The 17,758-nt window shown below is 43.4% G+C and overlaps 1 long non-coding RNA gene across 1 annotated transcript in view; it reads right to left on the bottom strand.

The window, feature by feature from the left end:
- LOC138514284 (uncharacterized) overlaps window positions 1-17,758 on the bottom strand; it is a 505,584-nt gene that overhangs the window by 475,841 nt on the left and 11,985 nt on the right. The window lies entirely within an intron of this gene.

A 17,758-nucleotide genomic window follows, 5' to 3' on the forward strand; every position in this document is an offset into this window, starting at 1 on the left:
ACCTCAGGTTTGTAGATGGTTCATTGAGGTACAGAAGTATATCATCCGCATACATAGAAGCTTGGTGAGCAACGCCATCTACATGTATATCAGCATTGATCATGTCAGCTCGTAAAAACACAGCTCGCGTCTCCAGGGCCAACACAAACAATGTAGGCCCTGTCTAGTACCTTTCTGCAGAGTCCATGAGCCCGAGATCTAGACTCCCATTTTAACCCTACCCCTAGGTTCCGTTTATAGCAATCTAACCCATCTGAGGAATCTCTCCCCAATGCTGAAATTACAAAATGTGGCATACATCCAGTCTCACCTGACAGAATCAAAGGCCTTGATTGCATCTAACGAGGTGATCACATGGTCAGCTTGTCCTTTCCGTCACATAGAACAATCAACAGTATTTCTGTTGGGGATACAACCAGTCTGTTTTCGGTGTATTCTAGTAGATATTACTTGTTTAAGTCTGTGTGCAAGAAGGGAGCTCAATATCTTAACGTCTTGTTTGAGCATAGACAGTGGATGGTATGATTCACAGAGGTGTTTAGTCTTTCTAGGTTTTAATGCACTTTCATGGCCTCACGCATTCTCAGCGGCAGTTGCCCCCTCACAATTGCGTAACAGTATGTTTGTGGTATTTTAGGTGCCAGTATACGTCGGAACGTCATAAAATTCTAACGGGATACCATCACCTACAATTGTTTTACCAGTGGGTATGTTGTTATCACTGTAAGTAGTTCTTATTCTGTTATGGGGGAGTCCAGCCACTCAGCTTGGTCGAGGGAAATTGTGGGTAAAGCAATGTGTCGTAGCGTGTAATCAATGTCGCTTACTGGGGATTCTGTCTTGTTTTCATATAGTGTCTCATAGTATCTTTTAAAATTGACATTTATTCCCAACTATGCTGTCAATAAAGCACTACATTAATCTGTAATGACCTGGATGACCTGTTGGGGGCTTGCCTTCTTCAACAGCCACGATAGCAGTTTCCCTTCTTTTTCCCCCTGGTTTTGCATATATTCCAAATAACTATCATATTCACATTTGCCCAGCCTATCACAGGCTTCGATGCACTGTAGTCTCAATTTAACCAGGTCCGACTCCAGGAGTGCAGCACCTCGGGTATCATTCTCAGTATCTGTAATTTCCTGTTCTATAGTGGTGAGGTTGTTGTGTAGTGACTTCCTGACTCCACCCGCCTTGGCAATTGATTCACCTTTAAGCACCACCAATATCATTCCCATGTCCTCCAGACTACCCTCATTATTATCAAAACACTCAACAGTTATCCCCTCTTAATGATATGATATGATTGGTTATTTATAACGCGCTCAATACCCAGAGGTTTCTAAGCGCGGACCCGGGGATCGAACCTGTGTTGCTCCATGGCGCACGCTTTGCCCCTGAGCTATCCTCCCGAGACCAACCTGTAGACAAAAGGCCAAATCCTTGACAGACCTGCTGTTTAGAGCATTAATGACCTCTAAACGGCAGGTCTGTCAAGGATTTGGCCCTTTGTCTCCATGTTGGTATCGGGGAGGCTGGGCTCATCAATATCTGGGTGGCACACAGGGGCGAATGATCCAATATTGTCCTTCCCAATTAATAAGGGTTGGAAAATGAATTATTTTGTTTGCACTAGTAAATAGATAATCAATGCACGTGTACACCTCATGTACAGCAGAATAGTTATGAATAGGCACTACCTGTCCTATTATTCACTCTCCAGATATCTGCGAGATCGGGATCCCGAAACAGTAAGGAGGGCCTTTGACCCAGCAGATAATTGTGTGACAACGTTCATAGAGTTTATAAAAAATGGGAAGCTTCACAATTTGGTACATATGTGTTGATTATACAGAGCTCCCTGCCCTCTATACGTTCCATGACAGTCAATAGTCTGAACTCTGTATCTCTGGACGTGTCCAATATTTCAAATGGAAGATTATCGGCAACCAAGACAAGAACACCCCTAGAATAACTCGAATATGTGAACCCAAATCCCAACCTCTCAACCGTTTAAGTAGGGATTCTTGCCTTTACGGGGTTAAATGAGGTCCCTCCCTGCAAGAGAGCAATCGACACCCGTTCTCTCCTCAAATAAGACCAAACTCTTTTACTCTTAATATAGCTATTCAAGCCCCGCACGTTCCACGACACAATCTGAACATTATTTAGACACATACAATCAATAACATTCAATATCCATTCATATTAGTCCCAAACCCGCATTGCCATGTTTGCTAGAGTTCAAGACAGGCAAACCCCTCATCAGTATTGCAAATCTTCCCTCCACGCTCCCTTACCACCTCGAGATAGCAAAATAGAGTTAAACAAGTAGCAACATAGTGAAAGTTCAAAACCAACATCAATTAGACCAATAAACAATAATAACATTTGAATAAGCTCAGCAGTATTTAGCCGCTCGTGCAATGTATCCTGCATTTTCCTCCCAAGTAGCCTACAGGTATTGTCACAGAATACAAAATAGTGTGTGATCCATATAAGGAGTTAATGTGTAACAGTCTAAGGGGGGGCCGTAACAGTGGCCGCCAGGAACAGAAGAGACTGCTCAACAGTCGCGTCAATAAGGACACACAACCAATATTGAGACAACTCTGTACCGTCGTCATCCATATAAATATCATGTAAGTTAAACGGGCAACGTCGCTGAAGATCGTGCATCTGCAAGTGAAAAGGGCCTTTATAGACACAACTGTACTAAGTAATTGTACGTCCCATTAATCAGCAAGACTATGTCAGCATTCAAACTAGGACTGTTAGCATTCTCTATAATTATAAGCTGGATGTGTAGTAAGGTGGTCACGCAGATGTAAAGATAGTACCAACATGAATCACCTTCAGCTTTGCAGGATATAATTACATGTACTTCAAACCTCTACTTTACTGGGGCAAATAACACCTGATTCTTTTGCGTTTGTACTGTGTGATCTGGGTAGATAGTCAGTTTTGCAGCAGCGCGTTGACCTTCCCCTCCCTGGAAAACCTCAGAATGACCTCTCTACCCTTGCAGTTGAGTGTCTTTGCTATTAATGTTTGATTTGCTGGTGGAGGCTTTCTCTAGTGATCTGTGGGCTGTTCAACTGTGAATGCCTGCAAGCGTTTCTCTGGGCCAATTTCTTGATGGAGCAAGTTCGCCATGAAATCATTGGGGTGTAGACCCTCCATACTTTAAGGTAGGCGCACTATTCTAATGTTATTACACCTGTCCCTGCCTTCTGCGTCCTCAACTCTGGCTTCCAATATAGTCGCTCTCTTTTTGAGTTCATCTACCGTCGTCGTCAGGCCATTCGCTTTCACCACAATCCCTAATAGAAGCATCTCTGAATGACCAACCCTTTCAGAAAGAGATTGTAGGTACTGATGCAGCAAGTTAATGTCAACGTTCTCTTCCCCTACCATAGTTTCAAGTGATGTCCTGAGTGCAGCAATCGCTTTTAATATTTGCCTATCGCCAGGTTGCGCCTTCTGTTGTGTATCACCTATAAACATTGGTTTTGTCATCAGTGTCCCTCTTGCGTAGTGAAAGGGACGCACTTCTCAAAGCGGCAGCACTGCAGTGGGCAGACTCAAGGATCAACAGCTCCAGGTATGTAGGCAAAACTAAATGGATCACCACAGGCCTGGGCCGTATAAGCAAGCAGGGCAATTCTTGCCCACATAGCATACAGAGGCTGTGGGCCAAGCGTAAAAAAAGCCACAGACCACAAATGTAATATACCTATAACCCTCCATTGATCACCCGTTCCATCAGAAGTCATCCCACTTGACAGCAGGCAAGGCGTTTCACCCTCCACCTACCAGGGTATACAGGGAGGTATCCACAGCCCCCACTGCCTGCCAGGCATCCAGTTTGCTGGGTTCTGTACGCCTCACTCAAGTTCCGGAAAAGGCAGCCCAGTGCAGCTGGTTATGATAACATCACTACAACCATGCCATGTAGGGAACTGCCTGCATTGTTATGTTATGTTATTTTGCATTTATATAGCGCCTTATGTACCATTGGTATGTTCTCAAGGTGCTGGTAGGTTGAACGCCCTCGGGAACCGAAGTTCAAGTCAGTAGAGAGAGTAGAGAGAGTCAAAGGTGCGTGTGAGCACCGGATATGTGTGCAGCTGGTGTGGCATTCATGTAATAGATGCTTCATAGCGGTAGGTGTGGTGTTTGGGGGATCAAGAGTATGTGTTCGTTCTGGCAGGTTTTATCCAGACCGATTCTGGCTGCGTTAGGCCTGAGAAGAACGCCTGGATGGAGGGTGTGTAACCAGCAGTGTTTAGTTAGAGTGATGTGGAGTATGCGGCAGATGTTGGTATGAGAACAGCTATACCAAATGGTGTAATAGTATCTCTGTGTTCTAGTTGAATGGTGGTGTAAAGAAGAAAGTGAGCGTGGTGATGTGATATGATGGTTTACATGCTCTTTCAAACTATCTATGCACTCCAAACCATTACATGTATGTCGCGCACTTTTATGCGCTGCAGCCTGTTCCATTCACTCCAAACAGTTCCATACACTCAGTCCGCTCCAAGCACTCGAGTTCACTCCATGCACTCCGATCCCTTCCACGCGCTCGATCCGCTTCATGCACTCCGATTCGTTTCATGCACTCAAATCTGTTCCATGCACTTGAATCCGTTCCATGCACTCGAATCTGTTCCATGTACTCCAATAGTTTCCGTGTATTCTAAGTTGTTTTATGCACTCCATCCACATATTTTGCCCGTACCTTCCACATATTTCACCTGTAACTTTCACATATTACACCGGTAGCTTCCACATATTTCATCCATTCCATTCACATACTTCCCAGTTCCATCCACATCCATCCCTCGTTCTATCCACATATGTCACCCATTCCATCCACCTACTTCACTTGTTCCATCCAATTTACACACTCATCCACTCTGTGCACTTTTACGCTTTATGCACTTATCTACTCTACACACTCGTCCGCTCGAGTCAATCGTCCGCTCGAGGCATTTGTTCACTCTAGGTACTCGTCCGCTCGAGGCACTCGTCCATTCCACACCCTCGCCCACTCTACACCCTCACCCGCACTACGGACTCACCCGCACTACGCACTCACCTGCTCTACACACTCACCCGCTCCATAAACTCATCCGCTCCATACACTCGTCCGCCCCATACACTCGTCCGCTCGATACACTCGTCCGCTCCATACACTCGTCCACCCCATACACTCGTTTGCTCCATACACTCGTCTGCTCCATACACTCGTCCGCTCCATACACTCATCTGTTCTACGCATTCATCCACTCTGCACAGTCGTCCGCTCTGCGCACTCTTCCGCTCTGCGCACTCTTCCGCTCTGCGTACCCATCCGCTCTGTGCACCCATCCACTCTGTGCACCCATCCGCTCTGCGCATTCATCTGCTCTTACGCACTCCTCCGCTCTTATGCACTCCTCTGCTCTACACACTCGTCCGCTTTACACACTCGACCGCTCTACACACTTGTCCGCTCTACACACTCGTCCGTTCTACACACATGTCTGCTCTACACTTTCGTCCGTTCTACAAACTCGTCCGCTCTATACACTCGTCCGCTCTACATGCTCGTCCCCTCTAAGCACCCTTCAGCTCTGCGCACTCATCCGCTCTACACACCCATCTGCTCAACGCAACCATCAGCTCAACGCACTCATCCGCTCTACTCACATCTCCGCTCCACGCACCCATCCGCTCCACGCACCCATCTGCTCCACGCACTCATCCGCTCCATGCACTCATCCGTTCCACGCACTCATCCTTTCCACACACTCATCTGCTTTATGCACACAACTTCTCTACACAGTCCTTCACTCTATACACTCATCTGTTCTATACACTCATTCGCTCTGTACACTCGTCCACTCTATACACTCATCCGCTCTATACACTCATTCCCCCTTTATTCTCATTGCTCTATACACTCATCCGCTCTATACACTCATCTGCTCTATACACTCATCCACTCTATACACTCATCTGCTCTATACACTCATCCGCTCTACACATTCATCTGCCCTATGCACTCCTGCGCTCTACGAACTCCTCCGCTTTTACGCACTCATCCGTTCTACATGCTCATCCACTCTGTACAATCATCCGCTCTACACACTCGTCCGTTCTACACACTCGTCCGCTCTATGCATTCATCCGCTCTAAGCACCCTTCCGCTCTACGCTCTATGCAATCGTCCGCTCTACACACTCAACCGCTCTACACACCTAACCGCTCTACAAACTCATCCGTTCTACATACTCATCCGTTCTACTTACTCATCCGCTCTACACACTCATCCGATCTACATACTCATCCGATCTACACACTCATCCGATCTACACACTCATCTGCTCAATGCATTCATCCGCTCAGCGCACTCATCCGTTCCACACGCTTCATCCATTCTACAGATTTCATCCGCTCCACTCACTTCGTTCATTCATCATGCATTATCGATTCAGGCCATGTGACTTGGCATACGTACTGGATCCGTTCCGTGCTCTCTATCTGTTTCATGCACTACATCCGTCTCATTTACTGGCTTCGTCTATTCTGTACTTTCCAGTTATGCCATGCGCTCATACATTCCATGCCATCTGTCTGTGTACTCATCAGTCTCCTGTATTCATCTTTCCATCCTCTTCTCTTTATTCATTTCGTCCATTTTGTTCATTTTGTCCATTGCAATCATTATATCCATTTCATTAATTTAGACCGCATACTGTTTTCGTACGATTTATTCTTTTTACCCACTTCACTGCATTGATCTACTTTACCCATTCTTTTCTGTTTGTCCTTTTAGTTTACATTAGCGGTTATTGGTTGTCGATTTCTCGCTTGGATCTTGATGTTGTATTGTTTTTTGTCTTATTGTTATTCAAGATCTACTAGTTTGTTGAGTTGGTGACAATGAGATGCTGTTATTCAGTTTGAGTTAGTTTGAGTACGGGGTTGGTTTTAGGGGAAGAGCCAAGTTTTCAACAATTTGCGGAAAGACATTAGATCTTCAGTTAGGTGGATGTGGGCTGGGAGTGTGTTCCACAGCGTGGGGGCCAAGATGAGAATGATGACCCGCCTAACCTGACTCAGTTTGTTTTAGGTATGACGAGGAGGCCAGCTGAGCTTGATCTTAGAGTACGTGGAGGGTGGTAGGGTTTTAGCTTGTCTTGAAGATATTGAGGACCGGTTTTATGCAGTGCTCGGTGAGAAATGCATAAGGTTTTGAAGGTCACCCTTCGGGCCACTGGAAGCCAGTGCAGAGTTTTGAGGCCTGGGGAGATGTGGTCTCTCGGGCCGAGCGCAAGTAGCAGTTTGGCTGCGGCTTTTTGTGCTCTTTGTAGTTTATTTAGTTGGTAAGCGTGGACTCCGAGGTAGAGGGGGTTAGCGTAGTCCAGTCTTGATATAACAATTGATTGGACCGCGGAGAGTCTGTTGGGAAAGGAGAGGCATGGAAAGATGCGCCTAAGAGTTTTAAGGTGGTAGTGGCAGGACTTTGAGACATTGTTGACTTGGCGCGAGAGTGTAAGGTCAGAGTCAAGGGTGCATCCAAGGTTTTTTACTGAATTAGAGGGAGTCAGTGAGTTGCCCATGGCAGTTGGCCAGGGTAGTGGGTGTGGAAGAAGTTCGGAGTTGCCACATACCATGATTTCGGTTTTGGAGGGGTTTAGCAAGAAGTGGTTTCAGGTCATTCAGAGCTCTCTGTCGAGGAGGCAGGAAGCAAGGTCAGGTCGGCAGTTGGGTTTTGAGTTCAGGAGTTTTAGTATTAGTTGAGTGTCATCAGTGTAGTTGTAACACAGGATGTTGTGTGAACGAATTATTGGTGGGAGGTTGATCAAGTAGATATTGAACAGGAGGGCTGATAAGCATGCTCCTTGTGGAACTCCAGTGTTGACAGGTCGGGCTTGGGAGGAATAGGTGGAGAGTAGCGTTATTTGGTACCTATCTTTGAGGAACGAAGCTATCCATTTGAGAGCGGTTCCACGAATTCCTAGGGAGTGGAGGAGGTCAAGGAGGATTGAATGATTGATTGTGTCGAAGGCGGCGGATAGGTCAAGAAGGATTAATGCAGTGCATCACGCGGATTCTGCCGTGATTTTAAGGTCATCCCAGATTGAGGTTAGGGTTGTTTCAGTTCCGTGTCGGGCTCTGAAACATGATTGTGCGGGGTCTATGAGGTTGTTGTCTTCGACAAAGGCATTTATTTGGGAGTAGGCGGTTCGGTCAATGAGTTTGGCAAGGAACCTGGTGTTTGAGATGGGGCTGTAGTTTTTGGCCTCGAGAGGGTCAAGGGAAGGTTTTTTTATTAGAGGTTTGACGCGTTTCGAGATTCATATTCTCTTCATCAGGGGCCTAGGTTTCAGCATACATTTTCACAAGCATCTATAAAGAACATAAATGAAAAGCCAATAAAGTTTAAAAAAACACAAATGATTACGAGCAATGGCTTTTTTCTTTATAGTCAAAAAGACTAATCTGAGATAGACAATAAAAAAAAGCCATTGCTCGTAATTATTTGTGTTTTAAAAAAAAACTTTATTTGAATAAAAATGTGTTATTTTTCAGAAAATTAGTAAGACATCTGATTAATTTACTTTTCATATATGTTCTTTATAGATGCTTGTGAAAATGTATGTTGAAACCTAAGCCCCTGATGAAGAGAATATGAATCTCGAAACGCGTTGGGCCAACAGAAAAAAAACAATAAAAAGGAGAAGACCATTTTATTCTATAAAGAAAATGATCTATTGAATTTCTTTATGAATCACTGCCAATTTGAATTTTGAATCATAAGAGACATTAATTTCGTATCAAAACTTTGATTAACTCATTTATGCTTACTTCCATACTTTCCATAATTTGGAATGCTTTTGTTCTCTATTGTATTCCGGCCTAGATACCAAGGCTGAGTCCTTCTCCCCTGCACCTTGAATCCTGCTACTGCACCTCATGAATCATATTATTTATTTGTCATAGAATTCCTATTGAATACTGGTGTGCAAGTGTACTTCTGTGTTTTGTTGTTTATAGGTTCCCACTCTAGTGGGTTGGTATCTATACATAACATTAGCACCCAGAAAACAGAACATGTCATTTTCTAGTATTAGTACATTAACAGATCCTTAGCCTTCACAGAAATGGAAGCAACAAGAATTTTAGGCTTGATCAAAGATACAAGCAAAGTACCATCATTGGATAATAACCCAGAACGACTAATTCAAAAATTAGAACGACTCATTAGGAGAGAGATTTCACAAAAACTCCCTGCAACCACACTAGCACAATACTATAGAGCTAAATGTATTCCAAGAGGCTTGAGAATCTACCACAAACCAACCCTCTGCAAAGAAAACAAAGAATTTGTCAACAGATGAGAACACATCCTTAACAAGTGTTCATTGGACCTGATTCTGCTTACCATAGAAGAATTGTCAAAATCAGTCTTAACACTACAGCAAGAAATAGAAGAAGTCACAGTACAATTGTCTAAACTCAAAACAGAAACAGAACTAAACAAATTTCGGAAGACACAAACAACAAATTGGATTTGTATAAACAAGGCATAGAACAGCGTAACATCAGAAACATTCGCCGTGATACCTTGGATTACACCAGAGACATTGTTTACTCCTGGCAGGAGTTTTATGCAAACAACAGACCAACGCCCAGGAGACCGCAGAGACCCCAAAACACACCGGATAGTAACACAGACAGCAGTGAAGGACTAAGTGGAGAAGTCGACGATAGAAGTCAGTCCACAGCAGCATCAACCTCCACTAATAACCTAATCCCAGAACATCTTGAAGATCCCAGTACTGGACCCATAACTGACACCCAACCACGTCTTTTTTTAGGAAACGCAAAACAAGACGAGGACAGAAGAAAACTACGCCAGAAAAAGAAATAGATAAACACCTTGTCATTAACATTTGATCTAAGCAACTCACCACTGCACAAATTGAAACATTAAACTTGGGCATTTCCTTCATACCAACCAATTCAACCTCCTTCTTTGAAGAAGAGACATTAATTTCGTATCAAAACTTTGATTAACTCATTTAGGCTTACTGTCTTCTAGAAAGTGTGCAGGGGACGCAGTTTTCCATAATTTGGAATTATTTTGTTCTCTAGTTGCGACTACTGCACAGCTACGCTGTTGGGTAGACTTTCTTTTAGCAAGCTGGAATACAGGTAAACTATTAGGGAGAAATGTGAATGTAACAACGCCACAGATTTGCTTTTCAAGGGGTGCTATTAGGCACACTTCTAAATTTGAGTTTTGTACAGAGAGGATATTAGGGATGCTTCTATTTTCAACTAATAACTCAACGCTAATAGGCACACTTTGCACAGAGAGGGATATTATGCACACAGAGCGGATATTAGGCACACTTCTAAGTTCAATTTGCACAGAGAGGATATTAGGGACACTTCTGAATTCAACCAGGGCACGTCAACGTTGCACAGAGGGGATATTTGGGCACACTTCTAAAGTTCAGTTTTGCACAGAGAGGCTATTAGGCACACTTCCAAATGCAACATTACACAGAGAGGATATTAGGCACAATTCTAAATTCAACCAGGGCACGCTATTGGGCACACTTATAAGTTCAACCCGGGCACGCTCTTAGGCACACTTCCAAATGCAACTTTGCACAGAGGGGATATTTAGGCACACTTCTGAATTCAACTGTATACAGACATGATATAACACACACTTCTAAATTCAACTTTACACAGAGATGATATTAGGCACACTTCTAAATTCCACTTTGCACAGAGAGGCTATTAGAGACACTTGTCAGTTCAACTAGGGCATGCTATTAGGCACAATTCTAAATTCAACCAGGGCGCGCTATTGGGCACACTTGTAAATGCAACTTTGCACAGAGGGAATATTTAGGTACACTTCTAAATTCAGCTTTGCAAAGAGAGGCTATTAGGCACACGTCTAAATTCGAGCAATGTGCGCTATTAAGTTCAATTCTACATTTAGCTTTGCGCAGAGAGGGTAATAGGGACACTACTAAATTTAGCTTTGCACAGAGAGGAATTATGGACACTTCTAAATTCAACGTTGCATAGAGGGGGTATTTGGCACACTTCTAAATTCAAGTTTTGTACTGAGAAGCTATTAGGTACACTTCTAAATTCAACTTTACACAGAGATGATATTTAGGCACACTTCTAAATTTAACTTTACACAGGGATGATATTAGGCACACTTCTAAATTCAGTTTTGCCCAGAGGGGATATTTAGGCACACTTCTAATTCAACCAGGGCACGCTAGTAGGCACTCTTCTGAATTAAACTTTGTACGGAGAGGCTATTAGGGATACTAGTCAGCACAGCTAGGGCAGGCTATTAGGCACAATTCTAAATTCAACCAGGTCACGCTATTGGGCACACATCTAATTCAACTTTGCACAAAGGGGATACTTAGGCACACTTCTAAATCGAAGTTTTGTACAGAGAGGCTATTAGGCACACTTCTAACTTCAGTTTTGCACAGAGGGGATATTTAGGCACAATTCTAACTTCAACCAGGGCACGCTAGTAGGCACATTTCTAATTTCAACTTTACACAGAGAGGATATTAGGCACACTTCTAAATTCAACTATACCCAGAGAAGCTATTAGGCACACTTCTAAATTCAACTATACACAGAGATGATATTAGGCACACTTCTAAATTCAACCAGGGCACGCTAGTAGGCACACTTCTAAATTCGACTTTGCACAGAGGGGATATTTGGGCACACTTCAAAGTTCAAGTTTTGCACAGATTAGTAGGTACACTTCTAAATTCAACCAGGGCACGCTAGTAGGCACACTTCTAAATTCAACCAGGGCACGCTAGTAGGTACACTTCTAAATTCAATGAGGGCATGCTAGTAGGCACACCTCTAAATTCAACTTTGCACAGAGGGGATGTTTGGGCAGACTTCAACGTTCAAGTTTTGCACAGAGAAGCTATTAGGCACACTTCTAAAATCAACCAGGGCATGCTAGTAGGCAAACTTCTAAATTCAACCAGGGCACGCTAGTAGGTACACTTCTAAATTCAACCAGGGCACGCTAGTAGGCACACTTCTAAATGCAACTTTGCACAGAGATGGTATTAGGCACACTTCTAAATTCAACTAGGGCACGCTAGTAGGTGCACTTCTAAATTCAACTTTGCACAGAGATGGTATTAGGCACAATTCTAAATTCAACTATACACAGAGATGATATTAGGCACACTTCTAAATTCAACCAGGGCACGCTAGTAGGCACACTTCTAAATTCAACTTTGCACAGAGGAGATATTTGGGCACACTTCAAAGTTCAAGTTTTGCACAGACAAGCTATTAGGCACACTTCTAAATTCAGCCATACACAGAGGTGATATTAGGCACACTTCTAAATTCAACCAGGGCACGCTAGTAGGCACATTTCTAAATTCAACTTTACACAGGGAGGATATTAGGCACACTTCTAAATTCAGCCAGGGCATGCTAGTATGCACACTTCTAAATTCAACTAGGGCACGCTAGTGGGCACACTTCTAAATACAACTAGGGAACGTTATTAGGCACACTTCTCAATTCAACTTTACACAGAGATGATATTAGGCACACTTCTAAATTCAGCCAGGGCCCGCTAGTAGGCACACTTCTAAATTCTACTAGGGCACGGTAGTGGGCACACTTCTAAATTCAACTAGGGCACGCTAGTGGGCACACTTCTAAATACAACTAGGGAACGTTATTAGGCACACTTCTCAATTCAACTTTACACAGAGATGATATTAGGCACACTTCTAAATTCAGCCAGGGCCCGCTAGTAGGCACACTTCTAAATTCTACTAGGGCACGGTAGTGGGCACACTTCTAAATACAACTAGGGCACATTACTAGGCACACTTCTAAATTCAACTTTACACAGAGATGATATGAGACACACTTCTAAATTAAACCAGGGCACGCTAGTAGGCACACTTCTAAATTCAACTTTACACAGAGAGGATATTAGGCACACTTCTAAATTCAGCCAGGGCACGCTAGTAGGCACACTTCTAAATTCAACGAGGGTACGCTAGTAGGTACACTTCTAAATTCAACCAGGGCATGCTAGTAGGCACACTTCTAAATTCCACTTTACACAGAGAGGATATTAGGCACACTTCTAAATTCAGCCAGGGCACGCTAGTAGGTACACTTCTAAATTCAACCAGGGAACGCTAGTAGGCACACTTCTAAATTCAACCAGGGCACGCTAGTAAGTACACTTCTAAATTCAACCAGGGCACGCTAGTAGGCCCACTTTTAAATGCAACTTTGCACAGAGATGGTATTAGGCACACTTCTAAATTCAACCAGGGCACGCCAGTAGGCACACTTCTAAATTCCACTTTACACAGAGAGGATATTAGGCACACTTCTAAATTCAGCCAGGGCACGCTAGTAGGTACACTTCTAAATTCAACCAGGGCACGCTAGTAGGCACACTTTTAAATGCAACTTTGCACAGAGATGGTATTAGGCACACTTCTAAATTCAACCAGGGCACGCCAGTAGGCACACTTCTAAATTCAACTTTACACAGAGAGAATATTAGGCACACTTCTAAATTCAGCCAGGGCATGCTAGTAGACACACTTCTAAATTCAACCAGGGCACACTAGTAGGTACACTTCTAAATTCAACCAGGGCACGCTAGTAGGCACACTTCTAAATTCAACCAGGGCACGCTAGTAGGTACACTTCCAAATTCAACGAGGGCACGCTAGTAGGCACACCTCTAAATTCAACTTTGCACAGAGGGGATGTTTGGGCAGACTTCAAAGTTCAAGTTTTGCACAGAGAAGCTATTAGGCACACTTCTAAATTCAACCAGGGCATGCTAGTATGCACACTTCTAAATTCAACCAGGGCACGCCAGTAGGCACACTTCTAAATTCAACTTTACACAGAGAGAATATTAGGCACACTTCTAAATTCATCCATGGCATGCTAGTAGACACACTTCTAAATTCAACCAGGGCCCGCTAGTAGGTGCACTTCTAAATTCAACCAGGGCACGCTAGTAGGCACACTTCTAAATTCAACCAGGGCACGCTAGTAGGTACACTTCTAAATTCAATGAGGGCACGCTAGTAGGCACACCTCTAAATTCAACTTTGCACAGAGTGGATGTTTGGGCAGACTTCAAAGTTCAAGTTTTGCACAGAGAAGCTATTAGGCACACTTCTAAAATCAACCAGGGCATGCTAGTAGGCACACTTCTAAATTCAACTAGGGAACGCTAGTAGGTACACTTCTAAATTCAACCAGGGCACGCTAGTAGGCACACTTCTAAATGCAACTTTGCACAGAGATGGTATTAGGCACACTTCTAAATTCAACCAGGGCACGCTAGTAGGTGCACTTCTAAATTCAACTTTGCACAGAGATAGTATTAGGCACACTTCTAAATTCAACCAGGGCACGCTAGTAGATGCACTTCTAAATTCAACTTTACACAGAGAGGATATTAGGCACACTTCTAAATTCAGCCAGGGCATGCTAGTAGACATACTTCTAAATTCAACCAGGGCACGCTAGTAGCTACACTTCTAAATTCAACCAGGGCACGCTAGTAGGCACACTTCTAAATTCAACCAGGACACGCTAGTAGGCACACTTCTAAATTCAACTTTGCACAGAGGGGATGTTTGGGCAGACTTCAAAGTTCAAGTTTTGCACAGAGAAGCTATTAGGCACACTTCTAAATTCAACCAGGGCACACTAGTAGGCACACTTGTAAATTCAACTTTTCACAGAGATAATATTAGGCACACTTCTAAATTCAGCCAGGGCACGCTAGTGGGCACACTTCTAAATTCGGCTAGGGCACGTTATTAGGCACACTTCTAAATTCAACCAGGGCATGCTAGTAGGCACACTTTTAAATGCAACTTTGCACAGGGAAGGTATTAGGCACAATTCTAAATTCCATGGTGAGTTCCCTTTCAGTGCACAACTTATAACACAGTTATGCTATTCTGCACACTTTCTCAAAGCAACAATATCACAGCAATACTGTTAGGCGGGATTTCTAAATGCAATGCTACCACAGTATGACGAATTATTACAGTAATTTAGCTGCTAGGGTTGGGTGGTAGGGTTGTAAGGCGTGAAGTAATTGCTTCTGTCCCCGCCCTTGCCACACTTACTTGTTGTCGGCGAACCATCACCGCCATCTTGTTTTCATCTTGCACTGCAGCTCGCGTACCCCAAAATAGACCTACGATCACCCTGTTTCACTAAGGCGTGCTGCTCAGGCCTGCATCCGACCCACTTTAGTTTGGTTGTTGGCGTTAATATTACGTATACAGGGACAGTTACAAGAGTCGAAGAGCCTCCCGTCCTCACGCCATTGCCGCTGGCCACGCCCCATCCTAGGCTATATCAACCATGGTCTCATCCCAGGGTGGTTGCTATGTATAGGCCCCAGTGATCTTGACACAATAAGGGCTGTGCTTGCATGTCGATGCACATGAGGTGCAGGGGGGTTTTGACCATTACATGAAGCAGGCGTCTGCAGAATCAAAGCCTCAGGAGCTGATGTCTTGCTGGTTTAGGAATGCATCACTTCTTAGGATCAATACCCCCCTTCCCTTCCTCCTCAAACCAAGAACCAATACAACCACATGTAATTAGAAGAACTAAAGTAACACTTTTCTGCAGCCTCTCACTCGCAAAGTCCTCATTGTAAAAGCTATGTCCTTTTACTCATAAACCACAACTAAACAGCTGGTTCAGTGTATTTTTAGAGACAATTTTTTTACAACTGATTCTTTACATTTCTTTGCATGAAATGCGGGGGAGTGACACTCTGCAACAGACCCCAGATTCCTGCAACCCCTCCCACCAATTCTATCCAACAATAGGCCCCTCCCCAACCCAACCATCTGTTTCATTTTTACTCTTCAATTGTTTTAACTGCTGAATATGCTGCACTGAAAAATATGTGAGTTAAAATAACAAAATAGCAAACATCTCATGTGCACCTGCAGGGCATACAGGTCACAGTGGTAGGTGGATGTGGCTGAGATCTATTTTCACACTGAAGGTCACATGTTCAAGTCCCAGAGGGGCTTCTTATTTTCATCAATATGAGAATGATAAATTGCATACCTTTAAAATGCTAATATTAACACTTGAGCTGTGGAGCAGGTTAGCAAAGACCTGTTTTGCTGATTAAAATGTTCTTGACCAGCAAATAAACTTATTTGATGAGCAATTTTGTACTCATATTTTTAATGCCATCAGAAATTATTTGTACCCAAGCCATAAAATGAGTAACAATACAGCATCTGTTTGTGCATCTTTGAAGTAAGACATTAGTGAGAGGAGTGTGCGTAAAATGTAAAGGTTAGCTGCATGGATGGACAAAAATAAATACATATTTTTACATTTTTTATTGATATGGCTGATGAATTCAACCTTTCAATTAAAATGTTAACACAGTAAAACATTCATACAAATGAGAAAAAAAAACAACTCATAAGTGTACTACATATTCAGACAATTACAATATTCCGTATCAGTAACAGTAAAGCAACATCTTGCTTGTTGGCTCATCCAAGTAACTATTTGAAATTAACATGTGTATCAGTATAACAACAGAGGATATATTCCTATTGATTTAACAATAACCAGGACCTTATGGAGTCTGTATGATTGGTATCATTGTATCTAGTTGCTTAAATGTAGAGCTTACAAGAATCTTATCGTAGCAAGTCTAACAGATACATAAGAGGTACAAACAATTTACACCCACAGTGTTTCTGGGCAAACTAGTCTAAAATCTTTAAAAATAAAATTCAAATAACAATTGCGTTCCTCAGAGAGCATTGTACATTCAGTAAATAGATGTCTTAATGTTTCTTGTTGGTCCACAGTTTTAAAAAAGCGACAGAAGTTTTCAGATTTGTTAACAATCCTCCTCCTAGCCAAGACATTGGCCCTCATTACAACCCAGGCGTTAAGGGTTAACGGCACCGTAAAAGGTGGTGGCGCCGTTAAACCCTTAACGCCTGATTACGAGGTCCCTTTGCGGGTGGCACTTTAACGCCTGCTTATAGCAAAAACCAACCCGCAAAGGGACCTAGGAGCTAATTACGGCACCGTAATTTACGGTGCCGTATTTAGCGCCTTCCCCAGTGCCATTGAGCCCTATGGGGCAAAATTGGTAATGGGGAAGGGCCATGGCGGCATGGGGAATTACCGCCCCGCCAACCTTGGAATGGGGCGGTAATTCCCCATTCCGCCATGGTGGAGTCGGTAAGTTACCGGCATGGACCATGATGCTATTAGCACCATGGTCCAACACCTGGGTCGTAATGAGGGCCATTGTTTGTTGTCCACAGGTTAAATCTAAATCGTAGTTAGGCGTTCTTGTGCGCCGGCAAAGGACTTTTTGCTAGGTAGCTTGCCATTACACGATATTTTTTGCTGCCAAATGGATTCTTTTTTAAATCACGATACTTCCGGCAGGTTTGCTGTGTTTTACTCCAATCCGTTTGATATAGTTTTGATTTTGCACGCGTTGGATTACTCAGCAAGTTATGTCGGCACCCGCTAAAATATTTAACGTAGTGTTCATCCAAAAGTTTACAAATTTGTGTTTAGACCTGATCATGTATGAAGCTGGTATGTGCAGCAAGGTGTTTGAGTTGGACGCTAGGATACATGTTCTTAGCAAGGCACA

Source organism: Ambystoma mexicanum, chromosome 12 (assembly GCF_040938575.1).
Source record: "Ambystoma mexicanum isolate Mex_15411 chromosome 12, UKY_AmexF1_1, whole genome shotgun sequence".
NCBI lineage: Eukaryota > Metazoa > Chordata > Amphibia > Caudata > Ambystomatidae > Ambystoma > Ambystoma mexicanum.